Raw genomic sequence first — 13,208 nt, 5'->3', positions numbered from 1 at the left:
TGCCATTTATATACCTCTTTGGTTATGTGACTTTTTGCCTGTTTTTTAAACTGGTTTGTTTTTATTATTTATTCTTATAGATGCTTGATATATATTTCACATGTATTTCTCTCTAAGGTTTTTCGTTTCATTTTCTTAATAGAATTTTTTAAAAGCAGAAATTTTTATTTGATGGAGTATAACATTGATTTGTTTTCTTTTATGGATTGTGCTTTTGGTGTCTGTCTAAGAAATCTGTGTCAAATCTCTGTTTTTCTTCTAGAAGTCTATAGTTTTAGTTTTTACATTTATGTCTATAATCTATTTTGAGTTAATTTTTGTATGTGGTGTGAGATAAGGACTAAAGCTTTTTTTTTCACATATGCAATTTTTCCAGCTTCACATGTTGAAAAGATTATCCTTTCTCCACTGAATTGCCTCTGTACTTTAGTCAAAAATTGATTAAGTATATATGTGCTTGTCCAAACTCTTCTGTTTATTGGTCAGTGTGTCTATCCTTCTGCCAATACCACATTGCCTTGATTACTGTAGCTTTCTAATAGGTCTTGAAATGAAGGAAAATGAACTCTCCCAACTTTATTCTCTTTCAAAATTATTTTGGCTAATCTAAATCCTTTGCCTCTCCATATACATTTTATAATAAGCTTGTAAATTTATACCAAAAAATCATAGTGGGATTTATTTTGGACTGCATTAAGTCTATAGAATCATTGGGGAGAATTAACATCCTAACACTATCGAATCTTCCAATCCATGAACATGATACATCACTCCATTTATTTCCACTGCTTGCTTTCTTTAATATTTTGGAGATTTCAGCATACAGATTTTGCATGTATTTTTTTGGTCTTTTTCCTTTTTAACAGTTTTATTGAAATACGATTCACATACCATACAATTTACCAATTTAAAGTGTACAGTTCAGTGATTTTTAATATATCCACCAGTTCCAATTGCACAATTTCCTCCCTTTGTTCCTTCAGTTCTAAGAGTGGTAATGACTTTTTAAAAAATAAATAAATAAATAAATTTATTTATTTATTTTTGGCTGCGTTGGGTCTTTGTTGCTGCATGCGGGCTTTCTCTAGTTGCAGTGAGAGGGGGGCCCCTGTTCGTTGCGGTGCGTGGGCTTCTCAATGCGGTGGCTTCTCTTGTTGCAGAGCACCGGCTCTAGGCGTGCGGGCTTCAGTAGTTGTGGCACGTGGGATCAGTAGTTGTGACTCACGGGCTCTAGAGTGCAGGCTCAGTAGTTGTGGTGTACGGGCTTAGTTGCTCCGCGGCATGTGGGATCTTCCCGGACCAGGGCTCAAACCCATTTCCCCTGCATTGGCAGGCAGACTCTTAACCACTGCGCCACCAGGGAAGTCCCCAGTGACTTCTTAATGTTATTAGTCTTTGGGTGCCTTGCCATCCCTTATTTGCTATACTTCAGTGCTTCTCGAATTTTAGTACACATTAATCACTTGGAGATCCTGTTAAAATGCAGATTCTAAAATCAGTAGGTCTGGTGTGGGGCCTGATACTCTTTAGTTCCATCAGTCTCACGGGTGATGCTAATACTGTTGATCTGGTGATCATACTAGACTAGCAAGTGTTAACAGTTCTACTCTTTATTTAAGGTATTTTTTTTTCATTTGAAACATCTGCAGTAATATTTTTTTTTCCACTGAGACTTTGGTAGATATATGTGGAAACAAAAAAAAATTGAAATTGTCATTTATAAGCTCAATCTCTTTCCCTGTTAAAACAGTTGTTTAAAAATTCATTCTAGATAATGTTAAATTTACCAATATTTCTCAAACTCTGCCCTGTTCCTGCTGCTTTTATTCTGTTTGATAATCAGGACAATATATGCCCTCTTCAATCCTTGGCATTTCTTATTTTTCTCTGCTTTCCCAAAGCTGACTAATGCTAATCCATAATCACTTATGCAAAGTCTTTCAGGGATAATTCATTTAGGCCTGGAAAGTTTAACTCACTTAAAGCAATTTGTTGCTCACTTACCACATTGGATTTCAGTAACCTTTTAATCATGTTTATACTACATTTTTCATTAAAAAGAATTCTCTTTGAGAGAGGAGACAAAAAGTTGGGTAGTTTTGACTTTTCTTGGTCATCTGATAGCATTATATCAGCATCAAGTGGTGATTTTCATCCTTTCTTTTCACCCTCTTATGGCAAGTATTACTTGAAAAGCAAAAAAACAAATTTTGAAAATTTCTTGGTATTCTTTTTAAAAGCAAAAATTATCTAAGCCTACAAGAAAGTATCAATCCTTGTAGGCTTTTGCTACTCTTTAATACATGCTCTTTTTAAAATCTGATCTCATTAAAGAGCATCCTGTGAAATGACATGCTCCCTGGAGTATGATGACTTGGCCTGCTGGTCACTGTCCTTGGCAGCCAGCCTGGGTCAGGTCCCATAGTTCTGACATCTCTAATTCTCAGATAATTCCTTTCTCCCTGTAGCCAGTTATTGTGGTATCAGTTATTCCTTTTTGTAAGCCTAGAAAATTTATGTAGTTGAAGTCCCTTCAACCACTAGATATTGCCACTGAATTAGAATAGAATCATACATACATACCTGTATATTTGAACAGCAATATTACTTCTATATTTTCATGTTTTGTCTCAACCTATTCGCTGTCCATCATTCTACCATCATCAGTTTCCACTAGCTGAATAACTCTAGTGCATGGGGTTACTCTGTACCCTCATCTCTCTTCTTGTAGACTTGTTCCTTTTGAATGAGGTAAAACTTTCTTTACCTATTTCAACCTGAGTTCCTTGCTTCTTCATCTATCAATATCTGTTGGATTGCATTCATCTCCGTTTGTGATTTTTTTCAAATTCAGTTTGCCCTGGCATTAATTCCCTCTGTCCAACCTAAAATTTCAAGTCACCAGCACTATGTTTAAAGTTTCTTCTGTCTGTTTCATTTAGTCCCATCTGGATCAACAAGAGTGGATATTGGTTGGTAGGTATGATAAATTTTGGCAGATTATGTTCCATGCCTCATTATTATACTCTGCTATAAAATGTATATAACACTGTTATAACATTGTTATACTCTGTTATATTCTGTTATACCAGAATTGGCCATTGCATAGCTGCATCCTTATTCATCCACAGTGAAAACCGTGGGCTTGGAAGTCAGGACAATTGGATTCATGTTCCTTCACTTCCAAATATCATAAGCTATGCAACTTTCAAAACTGATATATTAGTTTGAGTATAGGCTAAGTTGCTGTAATAGAGATACCTCAAAACTCAGTGGCCCAAAAGGTATTCATTTCTCTCTCATGAAATGGTCCAGGAGGTGGTGAGCAGTCCAGAGAGACCTGTTAGCTATGCTTCTTAAGGTCATCCAAGAGTCCATGTTCCTTGTTGCTGTCTTCTTGCTGCATCAACTTCTGATTGTTATCTCATCTGCTCTGATCAAAGCTCGTTCACCAGCACCATATCCATGGTCTATCCCATGGGAAGGGTGGAGAAGAGGAAGCGGAAGGAAAACAATTTCCTTTTAATAAAGTGACAGGAGCATAGCCATGTCACATCTGCTCACAGTCCACTGCAAAAAGTCACATGAACATATTTAGTTGCAGGGGTAGCTACGATTTGTAATCTCTTATATAGCACCAATATGCCCTACTAAAACTTGGGAAGAGGATCCTATTTATAAAAGGAAAGAATGAGAGGTGGATACTGGGGGAAAATCAGCAATCTCAGAGGTAATGTAGTTACATGGATAAAAAATTTAAAAAATAATGAATAGTCCATAGAATGAATGAGCATAGAATGAAGTCTTCCACCTTTTTCACAATCTGTAAAGTCCCCACCCCTCTCCTCAAGAAGTAAATACTTTTTTAGTATCTTGTGTATCTTTCCAGAGTTTCCTTAAGCAACTTCAAGCAAATATATATATATGTTCTTATTTCCTACCCTACTCCATTTTTTATCAATGCATAAAAGAAAAACATACTATGTATATCATTCTATACCTTGTTTTATTTAACAATGTATTTTGCACATCCTTTTATATAACTGTCTAGTTATCTTCCTCATTCTTTTATACTACTGCCTAGTATTTTTTTAATATAAATTTATTTATTTATTTATTTTTGGCTGCATTGGGTCTTTGTTGCTGCGCACGGGCTTTCTCTAGTTGTGGCAAGCAGGGGCTCTAAAGCGCAGGCTCAGTAGTTGTGGCACACAGGCTTAGTTGCTCCATGGCATGTGGGATCTTCCTGTACCAGGGCTCGAACCTGTGTCCCCTGCATTGGCAGGCAGATTCTTAACCACTGTGCCACCAGGGAAGTCCCTGCCTAGTATTTTTAATGATGTACTGTTATCTATTTAACAGTCCCATTGGTAAATTCAGGGTTGTTTCTAATCTTTTGCCATTACAAACAATGCTGCAATAATAACCTTGTGCTTGTCATTTTGAACATGTGAAATCATATCTGTAAGATACATTTCCAGAAGTGAGATTAGCCAATCATATGATATTGAGCCAGTCTTTTGATCTCTTTGAGTCCCATTTTCTTATAAAATGAAGCTCAAATTTGGTCATTATGATACTGAAATATGGTCATTATGATACTGAAATAAATAAATATAAAATTACTGTACAACACTGTCAAAAACATAAAATAGAGATACATTTATCAAAATATGTCCAAAATCTGTACTGTAAAAACTACAAAACACTGCTGAAAGAAAAGAAAGCTAAATGGAGAGATATACCATGTTCATGGATTACAAGGCTCAATATTTTTAAAATATACAATAATTCTCCCTGAATCAATCTATAGATACAGTGTAATCCCAATTGAAATCCCACGGAGCTTTCTTTTAAATAGGAATTGACCACCTAATTCTAACATTTATGCAGAAACTGTTTTAGGATAGCTAAACCAGTTTTGAAACAGAAGAGCAAAGTTGGAGAACGTAAACTACCTGATTTCAAGACTTTCTGAAAAACTATAACAATTAAGACATTGTTGAATTGGCCAAAGTACAGTCATACAGTCCTTTGAAAGGGTATAGAGAGCCCATACCTGTATGGTCAACTGATTTTTGACAAAGGTGCCAGGGTAGTTTTGTGTGAAAGGATAGCCTTTTCAACAAATCATACCAGAACCATTGGATGTCTATATAGAAAAAAAGAACCTCAATGCTAATTTCACTTATACACAAAGACTGAATCCAAATGGATCAGTCTATATGTAAACACTAAAACAGTGACACTTCTAGAAAAAACAATAGGAAAAATCTTAATGACTGAGTTAGGCAATGATTTCTTAGAGGGGACACAGAAAGCACTACCTGACTGGACATCAACAAAACTCAAACTTTTGTTCCTTAAAAGACGTGTTAAGAAAATGAAACAGCAAGCCACAGACTGGGAAAATTCTGCAACACTGGCAAAAAAAAAAAATTTTTAATGGGCAAAATATGTGAACACATGCATCTGTTAGGAAGCAGAGATATTGAATAATATTCTCCAAACTGAGAAGGAACTTTGAGACTGAAAAACGAAGTAAGAAACTCCATAAAGTACAGTTATGAAGTTTATTGTGGGTAACGTACATACAGGCAGGCTTAGGTGGACAATGTGTCCAGAGGCATTTGCAGCTGCACTTTGCACCACTAAAAGAGGTACAGGGGAATTTAAAGGGCCAAAGCTAAAAACAGAATCTGACCATTAGAGAGGTGCATGTCCACATGGACAGGAACTGGAGTTTTTTCCTGCCCCTGGGGGTGTCTCATGACCATTAACCATCTGCATCAGCAAAAGGCATTCTTCCAGTTTTCATGTCAGATGAAGGCAAAGACAAAAGTTGATAGGGAATTTATCTGGCTTGGGGGCATTCCTTGTGAGTGTGCTAAAGTTCAGTCATCCGGAGAGGGGAGGGGGTAGGACCGTGGTCCTAAGATGAGATGACAGAATGGAGTCAGTGTGGTTCAGCCACATTACATCATAAAAGAAGATATGTTTGGGCAAATGCACATGAAATGATACTCAACATCACTAGTCTTCAGGGAAATGCAAACTAAACCACAATTATATACCACCTACTAAAATGATGAAAGTTAGAAAAATTGGCAATACCACTTGTTAGGGAGGTTGTGGAGTAACTGAAACTCTGATGCATTGTCAGCGAGAATATAAGATACACAACCACGTTGGGCAACAGCTTGGCATTTTCTTATAAAGTTAAACATTAAATAATAAACCATATAATTCAATAATTCCATTCAGAGGTATTTACACAAGAGAGATAAGAACTTGTATCCACAAAAAGTATATTCATAGCAGCTTTATTCATAATAGCCAAAAAATGGAAACAATCCAAGAGTCTCTCAACAGGTTAATTGGTAAATAACTTTCGGAATATCTGTATAACTGGATACTATTCAACAATAAAATAATCTACAGATACATGCAAAATGTGGATAGGTCTCAAAAGCATTATGCTGAATAAAACAAGCCAGACACACAAAAGTGCATACAATATGATTCCATTTATATGAAATGCTAAAAACACAGAATAATATACTTACAGAAAGCAAAATAGTGGTGGCCTGGGGTCTCAGGTAGGGAGGACTAACTTGAAAGGGCACAAGAGGAATTTTTTGGAGTGGTGAAAATGTTCCATATCATGATTGTAGTGATGATTATATGGGTGAATTAATATGTCACAGTTCATTGATCTCTATACTTAAAATGGGTATGTATTATTGTCTATCATCAATAGACATCAATAAAATTATACATCAATAAAATTTATTTTTAAAATTACTGTGCCGATGTAGCTGTTGTTACATCAAAAACGGTAATGTAGGTCTCTTTCTCTAGAAGTCATTACATACCATCCAACTTCTGTTTAGATTTATTGAATGCCTACTCTGTCAGGCATCATGCAAGGTATTTTGCATGCATGTTTCATTTAGTCATTGCAGCAGCCCTCTGATATCACCCTGTTTTACAGATGAATATAGTGAAGCACAGAGACATTAAGAAAATTGTCCAATGTCCAGTTCTCATTGTGACACTAGTAAGTGGCAGAGCCAGGATTCAAACCCAGCTTGGTTACACACCATCCCCTCCTTAGCACTCACATCTTTCTTCATGCAGCTCTTTGGAATTTTACTTACCAAGTCTAAGAGAATCACCTCCATTTAGCATTTGAAGGAGAATCTTCAGATGTGAAGAGATAGCTGATCAGGCATACCTAACTCAGTTCTTACTGAGTATATGTTTATCACAACCTGGAACATCTCCTATGTATGTACTCAACATACCTTCGCTATTGTTGTTGTTTTGTATTTCACCTGACCCTTGCAATTCTCTTCCTTCCTGCTGCCACTATCTTACTGACACCCAGGATCTGCTGATCCTGTTTAATGCATTAGCCAGAATCCAGACAGAACCCCTCCCTATTTCCCCCTTAGCCTAACTGAAATTGATGGTTAGGCTTTAAAAAAAAAAAGAGAGAGAGAGAGACTTTAATGCTAGTGGAGTGCAAAAGGCAAATAAGCAAAGTGCATAATTAGGATTAAAACCATCTGACTTACAAAATATTTGTTCTTACCATTTGTTAATTAAATGTTTACCAGTCATGTATTATGGAAAAAAGCAAAGTATAAGATTGTGTATACTATGCTATCATTTCTGTAAAAAGAGCACAGAAAAAGAAAGGCTTCTAAGTGAACATGCATAGAATATCTTCAGAAGGATGCACAGGAAACTGCTAATAGTGTTTGCGCCTGTGAAAAGGCATATGGGGAAGGTGTAGGCCAAGGTAATAAACATTGTGGGTGCCTCAACCATATCCATTTTACCCAAATGCATTTGGAAAACTGACTTTTTCTCCAGGGATGTCTCTGATTGATAGAAATATGGTTCCATTTTCTTGACAGTGACCTGTTATATGTGAGCCAATTCTATCTGGTGAAATGAGAGGAGAGGTTTGCTGGAAGCTTCTGGGATTATGCTTTCTCACTCTTAGGAGAAATTCACAGGAGGTCAGCTTTTCTCTCGTTGGACACAAACAAGGGAGCGTGAAGCCCAACTGTTTCCATTTTACAACTGGAAGAAATCAGCCTTAAGCTGAAGCCCGTGCACTAGAGAGCAGAGTAGAAAGGAAAAATCTGGTCCTTGATGATACTGTGTTAAACGGCTGAATCAACTAATTCTTGAACCCTATCTCACATTTCTTTGATAAGTGAACCAATACATTTCCCTATTATTTAAACCAGTTTTAGTCGTGTCAGGTTTCTGCTACTTGCAGCTGAAAGCAATTAATGCAGATGGAGACTTTTCCTTTTATATAATTTCTATCTTTTCCTTTTTAAATCATGTGCATGTACGTCTATTTTGAAAGATTTTAAGAGTTTACAGTGTTCCAGGCATTGAGAAATAGAGAGTATTTGAGACAAGTCCCCTTTAATCTTAAGGGTTTTTAAAAGAGATTTGCTTCTTTCCTTTCAATGAGGTCAACTATCCCAACTCCTCTACAAGGAAGATATGGATTTACCCTTTACAGAGTTAATATAGGTTGAACTATATGAAATTGACATTTTTGCAGGCCAAAATGGTCAAATATTGGCAATTTTACAGTATGAATCACTAAACACAGTGTTCACATAGAAGAAATTATACACATTACTACTAGGCTCATCAGTCTCCCCTGCCAGTGCCCTGAATATCCTGGCCATTAATGAAATTTCCCTTAGGCTTTACCCAATTGCTGGCTATTTTCATCATTTCTACCTCTAGATCACAGAGAATTGATGGACAAAGACCAGAGTCCCATAGATCAGATCAATACACATTCATGCTGTCTACCCCTGTTTTTGTTTTTTTGTGTTTTTTTTTTGTATTTTCTAGTGCCTGTCATTCCCTCTGGCAGATATTCCCTGCTTTCTACTTACAGAGAAAACCAAATCTTCCCAGCAGGAGTGCCCTATTCCCCGTGATGTACAAATTGGTACCTGTGTCTCTAGCCCTCAGCATCCCTCTTCCTTTCCAGAGATGCCTGGTCCCCAGACCCTGTCCTCTCAGTTGTCTGATGGTGAAGCAGAAGGTAAAGAAAACAAAAAGAGGGCTTCCCTGGTGGCGCAGTGGTTGGGAGTCCGCCTGCTGATGCAGGGGACACGGGTTCGTGCCCCAGTCCGGGAGGACCCCACATGCCGCAGAGCGGCTGGGCCCGTGAGCCATGGCCGCTGGGCCTGCGCGTCCGGAGCCTGTGCTCCGCAACAGGAGAGGCCACAACGGTGAGAGGCCTGCGTACCTCAAAAAAAAAAAAAAAAAGAAAAAGATACTAATATATCATGACAGAGTATTGGTTAGCTATTGTTGCATAAAAAATTACCCAAAATGGGCTTCCCTCGTGGCGCAGTGGTTGAGAGTCCGCCTGCCGATGCAGGGGACACGGGTTCGTGCCCCGGTCCGGGAAGATCCCACATGCCGCCGAGCGGCTGGGCCTGTGAGCCATGGCCGCTGGGCCTGCGCGTACGGAGCCTGTGCTCCACAATGGGGGAGGCCACAACAGTGAGAGGCCCGCGTACGTACCGTTAAAAAAAAAAAAAAAAAAAAAAAAATTACCCAAAATGGGGCTTCCCTGGTGGCGCAGTGGTTGAGAGTCCGCCTGCAATGTAGGGCATACGGGTTCGTGCCCCGGTGCGGGAGGATCCCACATGCCGTGGAGCGGCTGGGCCCGTGAGCCATAGCCCCTGAGCCTGCGCGTCCGGAGCCTGTGCTCCGCAACAGGAGAGGACACAACAGTGAGAAGCCCGCGTACCGCAAAAAAAAAAAAAAAAAAAAAAAAAAATTACCCAAAATGTAGTGACTTAAAACAATAAACAGTGATCCTCTCACAGTCTGTATGGGTCAGGAAGTCAGAAGCAGCCTACCTGGGTGGTTCTGCCTCAGAGTCTCTTATGACATTACAGTCATGATGTTGCTGTGGCAGTCATCTGGAGCCTTGGCAAGGGCTGAAAGGTCTGCTCCCAAGGCGGCCCACTCAGATACCTGGCAAACTGGCACTGGTTGTTGGTGAAACGATGCAGTTCTTCCCCATGTAGTTTTCACCATAGGGCTGATTGAATGTCCTTATAACATGGCAGCTGACTTTCCCCAAATAAGTGATCCACAACAGAGAAAAGAGCAAGGTGGAAGTCACGAGGCCTTTTATGACCTAGTGTTAGGAAAATCACACTGTATCATCTCTGCAACAGCCCATTGGCTATCAAATTGTCTCTATTCATTATAGGAGGTGACTACACAGGGGTTGCCAAGAGGCAAGAATCACTAGGGACTATCTTGGTGGCTGACTACCACATGTAGCTACTATGTCATCCTGCCTCTGACATGGTGACATACTATCCTGGAAAGACTTTGAATTGTTTTGTCACTGTTAAATTATTGTTTAATTTTGGTAATTTTTCATTTTTCGTATAAGTCTATACATAGGAGAGACATTTAGTGAATAGTTACTTACATATGTACCTAATAAAGCAACTTTAAAAAATGGAAGGGCTAACACCCTTATTGAAGCTTTGACATGGTTACTGTGCATGCCCAATTGATATTCTAGTTTCAGTAGCAAATTATATTAATAATAATTATTATTATTATTAAGGGAGCTGGAAGAATGATTGGACATGAATCAAATTCATCCTCCCAGAGAGGACTGGGGAGAAAAAAGAGGCCAAGTCCATCAATTCGTTTTAGGGTTAATCCAAAGCTGAGTCTGATCACCTCTCTCTGATCCTTCTTTTTTTTAATAAATTTATTTATTTTTGGCTGCGTTGGGTCTTCATTGCTGCGTGCAGGCTTTCTCTAGTTGCTGTGAGTGGGGGCCACTCTTCGTTGCGGTGCGTGGGCTTCTCATTGCAGTGGCTTCTCTTGTTGCGGAGCACGGGCTCTAGGCAGCTGGGCTTCAGCAGTTGTGGCTCACGGGCTTAGTTGCTCTGCAGCATATGGGAATCTTCCTGGACCAGGGCTTGAACCCGTGTGCCCTGCACTGGCAGGCGGATTCTTAACCACTGCGCCACAAGGGAAGTCCCTCTGACCCTTCTTCTCATCAGCCTTCCCAGTCAGATGAAACAAACTAACCAGAAAGGGACTGAATTTAAATGTGTAATCAACTCTTCCTCTGGTCCTATGCGATGACAAAGTTATTATTTGTGTTTGGATTAAAAACACTTTTTACTTTTAATTTTTATTTAGATAAATTACGTGTGTTTTTATACCCAGTTTTATAAGAATCTTTAATAATCAAACATCTCAGAGAAAAGCACATTAATATGCTTTGTATTTTCTTCTAAAACTGAATATTTTAATATAATTAAGGCAATGCTAAAAGGAGTATTTTATCCTTTGTTTTCTACTTAACATTTTTATATTATTGAAGATTCAAGAACATTGCTTTTTAATAGTCCATTGATTATTTCTGATTATAGATGTACTATGACCTTTGCAAAAAATTTGGAAATTTCTGAAAAATATAAAAATAAGGATCACTCATAATCCTACCATTCAGATAGCAATTGTCAATATTTCTGTATATTCACTTCTAGATTTTTTTCTACCCATATTTACATATATAGATAAATATATATTTGTAAAAACAAAAGGGGTATTTTGTTTTATAGTCGTCTTGTTCCCTTAAAAGTATATCAAAACATCTTTCCATATAATGCATATAAGCCTTCATTACATTTTTAATGACCACAACTACCCACTGATATCTAGATTATTTCTACATTTCATTTTTTAAAATAAGTCTGTGGTCAATAGCCTAGCACATATACCTTTCACTGCTCATTTAGTTATTTCCTTAGAATACATTCCAGGAAGTGGGGTTGATGGACACTGTAGGGACTGGAGGATACCCCTCATTTATAGCCACCTCTCTCTAACTGCCCCCAGTGCTCTATGTTTCAGGAGTGTTGTAGAAATATTCTTGTATGGATTGCTATGTGTAAAGATTATAAACTAGACATATATCCATTAGGGTCTTTTTGTTCTTGTTGTTGTTGTTATTGTTTTGGTTTTGGTTCAAGCAACAAAGATAGACACTGGCTGGTTATTAAGACAGATATTTGTTACAAGCGTCTGGGTAGCTCACCCAGGAGAGGCCTCACAGAGGAGAGGAGCCATCCCTTCAGGCAATACTATTGGCAGGACTCAGCTTCATTTTCCAACTTTCTGTCGCTCTGCCTGAAACTCAGATGCCCAAGGTAAAAATTTGACTGGCCTGGCTTATATTGCGTGCCCACACCTTGGCCAGTGAGTGTGCATGTGTACACCTGCACTTTGATGGATCCCATCAAAATCACAAGGCACAGACATATTTAGTCCCCAAAAGAAAAATGTAAATACCCTTTCCAAAAGAAGGGGTAAAGGCAGCTGGACAGGCAAAAGCGACAGTGGGTATATCAGGATGCTATTTGTATTCAAATACATATATGAAAGAAGGATATAAGTTCATGTCTGTAGACTTCTTCAAATGATAACAGACAAGGCATTAAGTAAACATGTTTCAATGTTTAAGCATAAGTTAGGGGTCCAGGTAAGGCTCAGAGGTAAATGATCCTTAATACTAAGCAAAATTCTTCTGTTAAGAGAGGAGGCCCATGATGGGTAGACAGTGACCCTCCAGCAAATTCTAAAGTGGAGTTTGGGGTACAAGATGTTTATTAGAGATGTAGAAAGAAATGGGATGAAGCCAGATTGGGCACAGGGGGAATCTGAACCATAATATAGACCAAAAAAAGCCTCAGCCAACACAGTGGGAAGTTCTGGAGCAACAGAGTTGTACCCCTTTGGGCAGAGATGACAGGTCCTATTTTATAGCACAGGGAACTATATTCAATATCCTGTAATAAACCATAATGGAAAAGAATATTTAAAAGAATATATATGTATAACTGAATCACTTTGCTGTATACCAGAAATTAACGTAACATTGTAAATCAGCTATACTTCAATAAGAAATAAATAAATAAAATCTTTGCCTTATTTATTTATTTTTGGCTGCACTGGGTTTTCGTTGCTGCGTGTGGGCTCTCTCTAGTTGTGGTGAGCGGGGGCTACTCTTCCTTGCAGTGCGCAGGCTTCTTATTGCGATGGCTTCTGTTGTTGCAGACCACAGGCTCTAGATATGCGGGCTCAGTAGTTGTGGCTCGTGGGCTCTA

The sequence above is a fragment of the Mesoplodon densirostris genome, chromosome 1 (assembly GCF_025265405.1).
Source record: "Mesoplodon densirostris isolate mMesDen1 chromosome 1, mMesDen1 primary haplotype, whole genome shotgun sequence".
Lineage (NCBI taxonomy): Eukaryota > Metazoa > Chordata > Mammalia > Artiodactyla > Ziphiidae > Mesoplodon > Mesoplodon densirostris.
The sequence above is the reverse complement of the archived record's forward strand: the minus strand, read 5'-3'. Positions refer to the sequence as shown.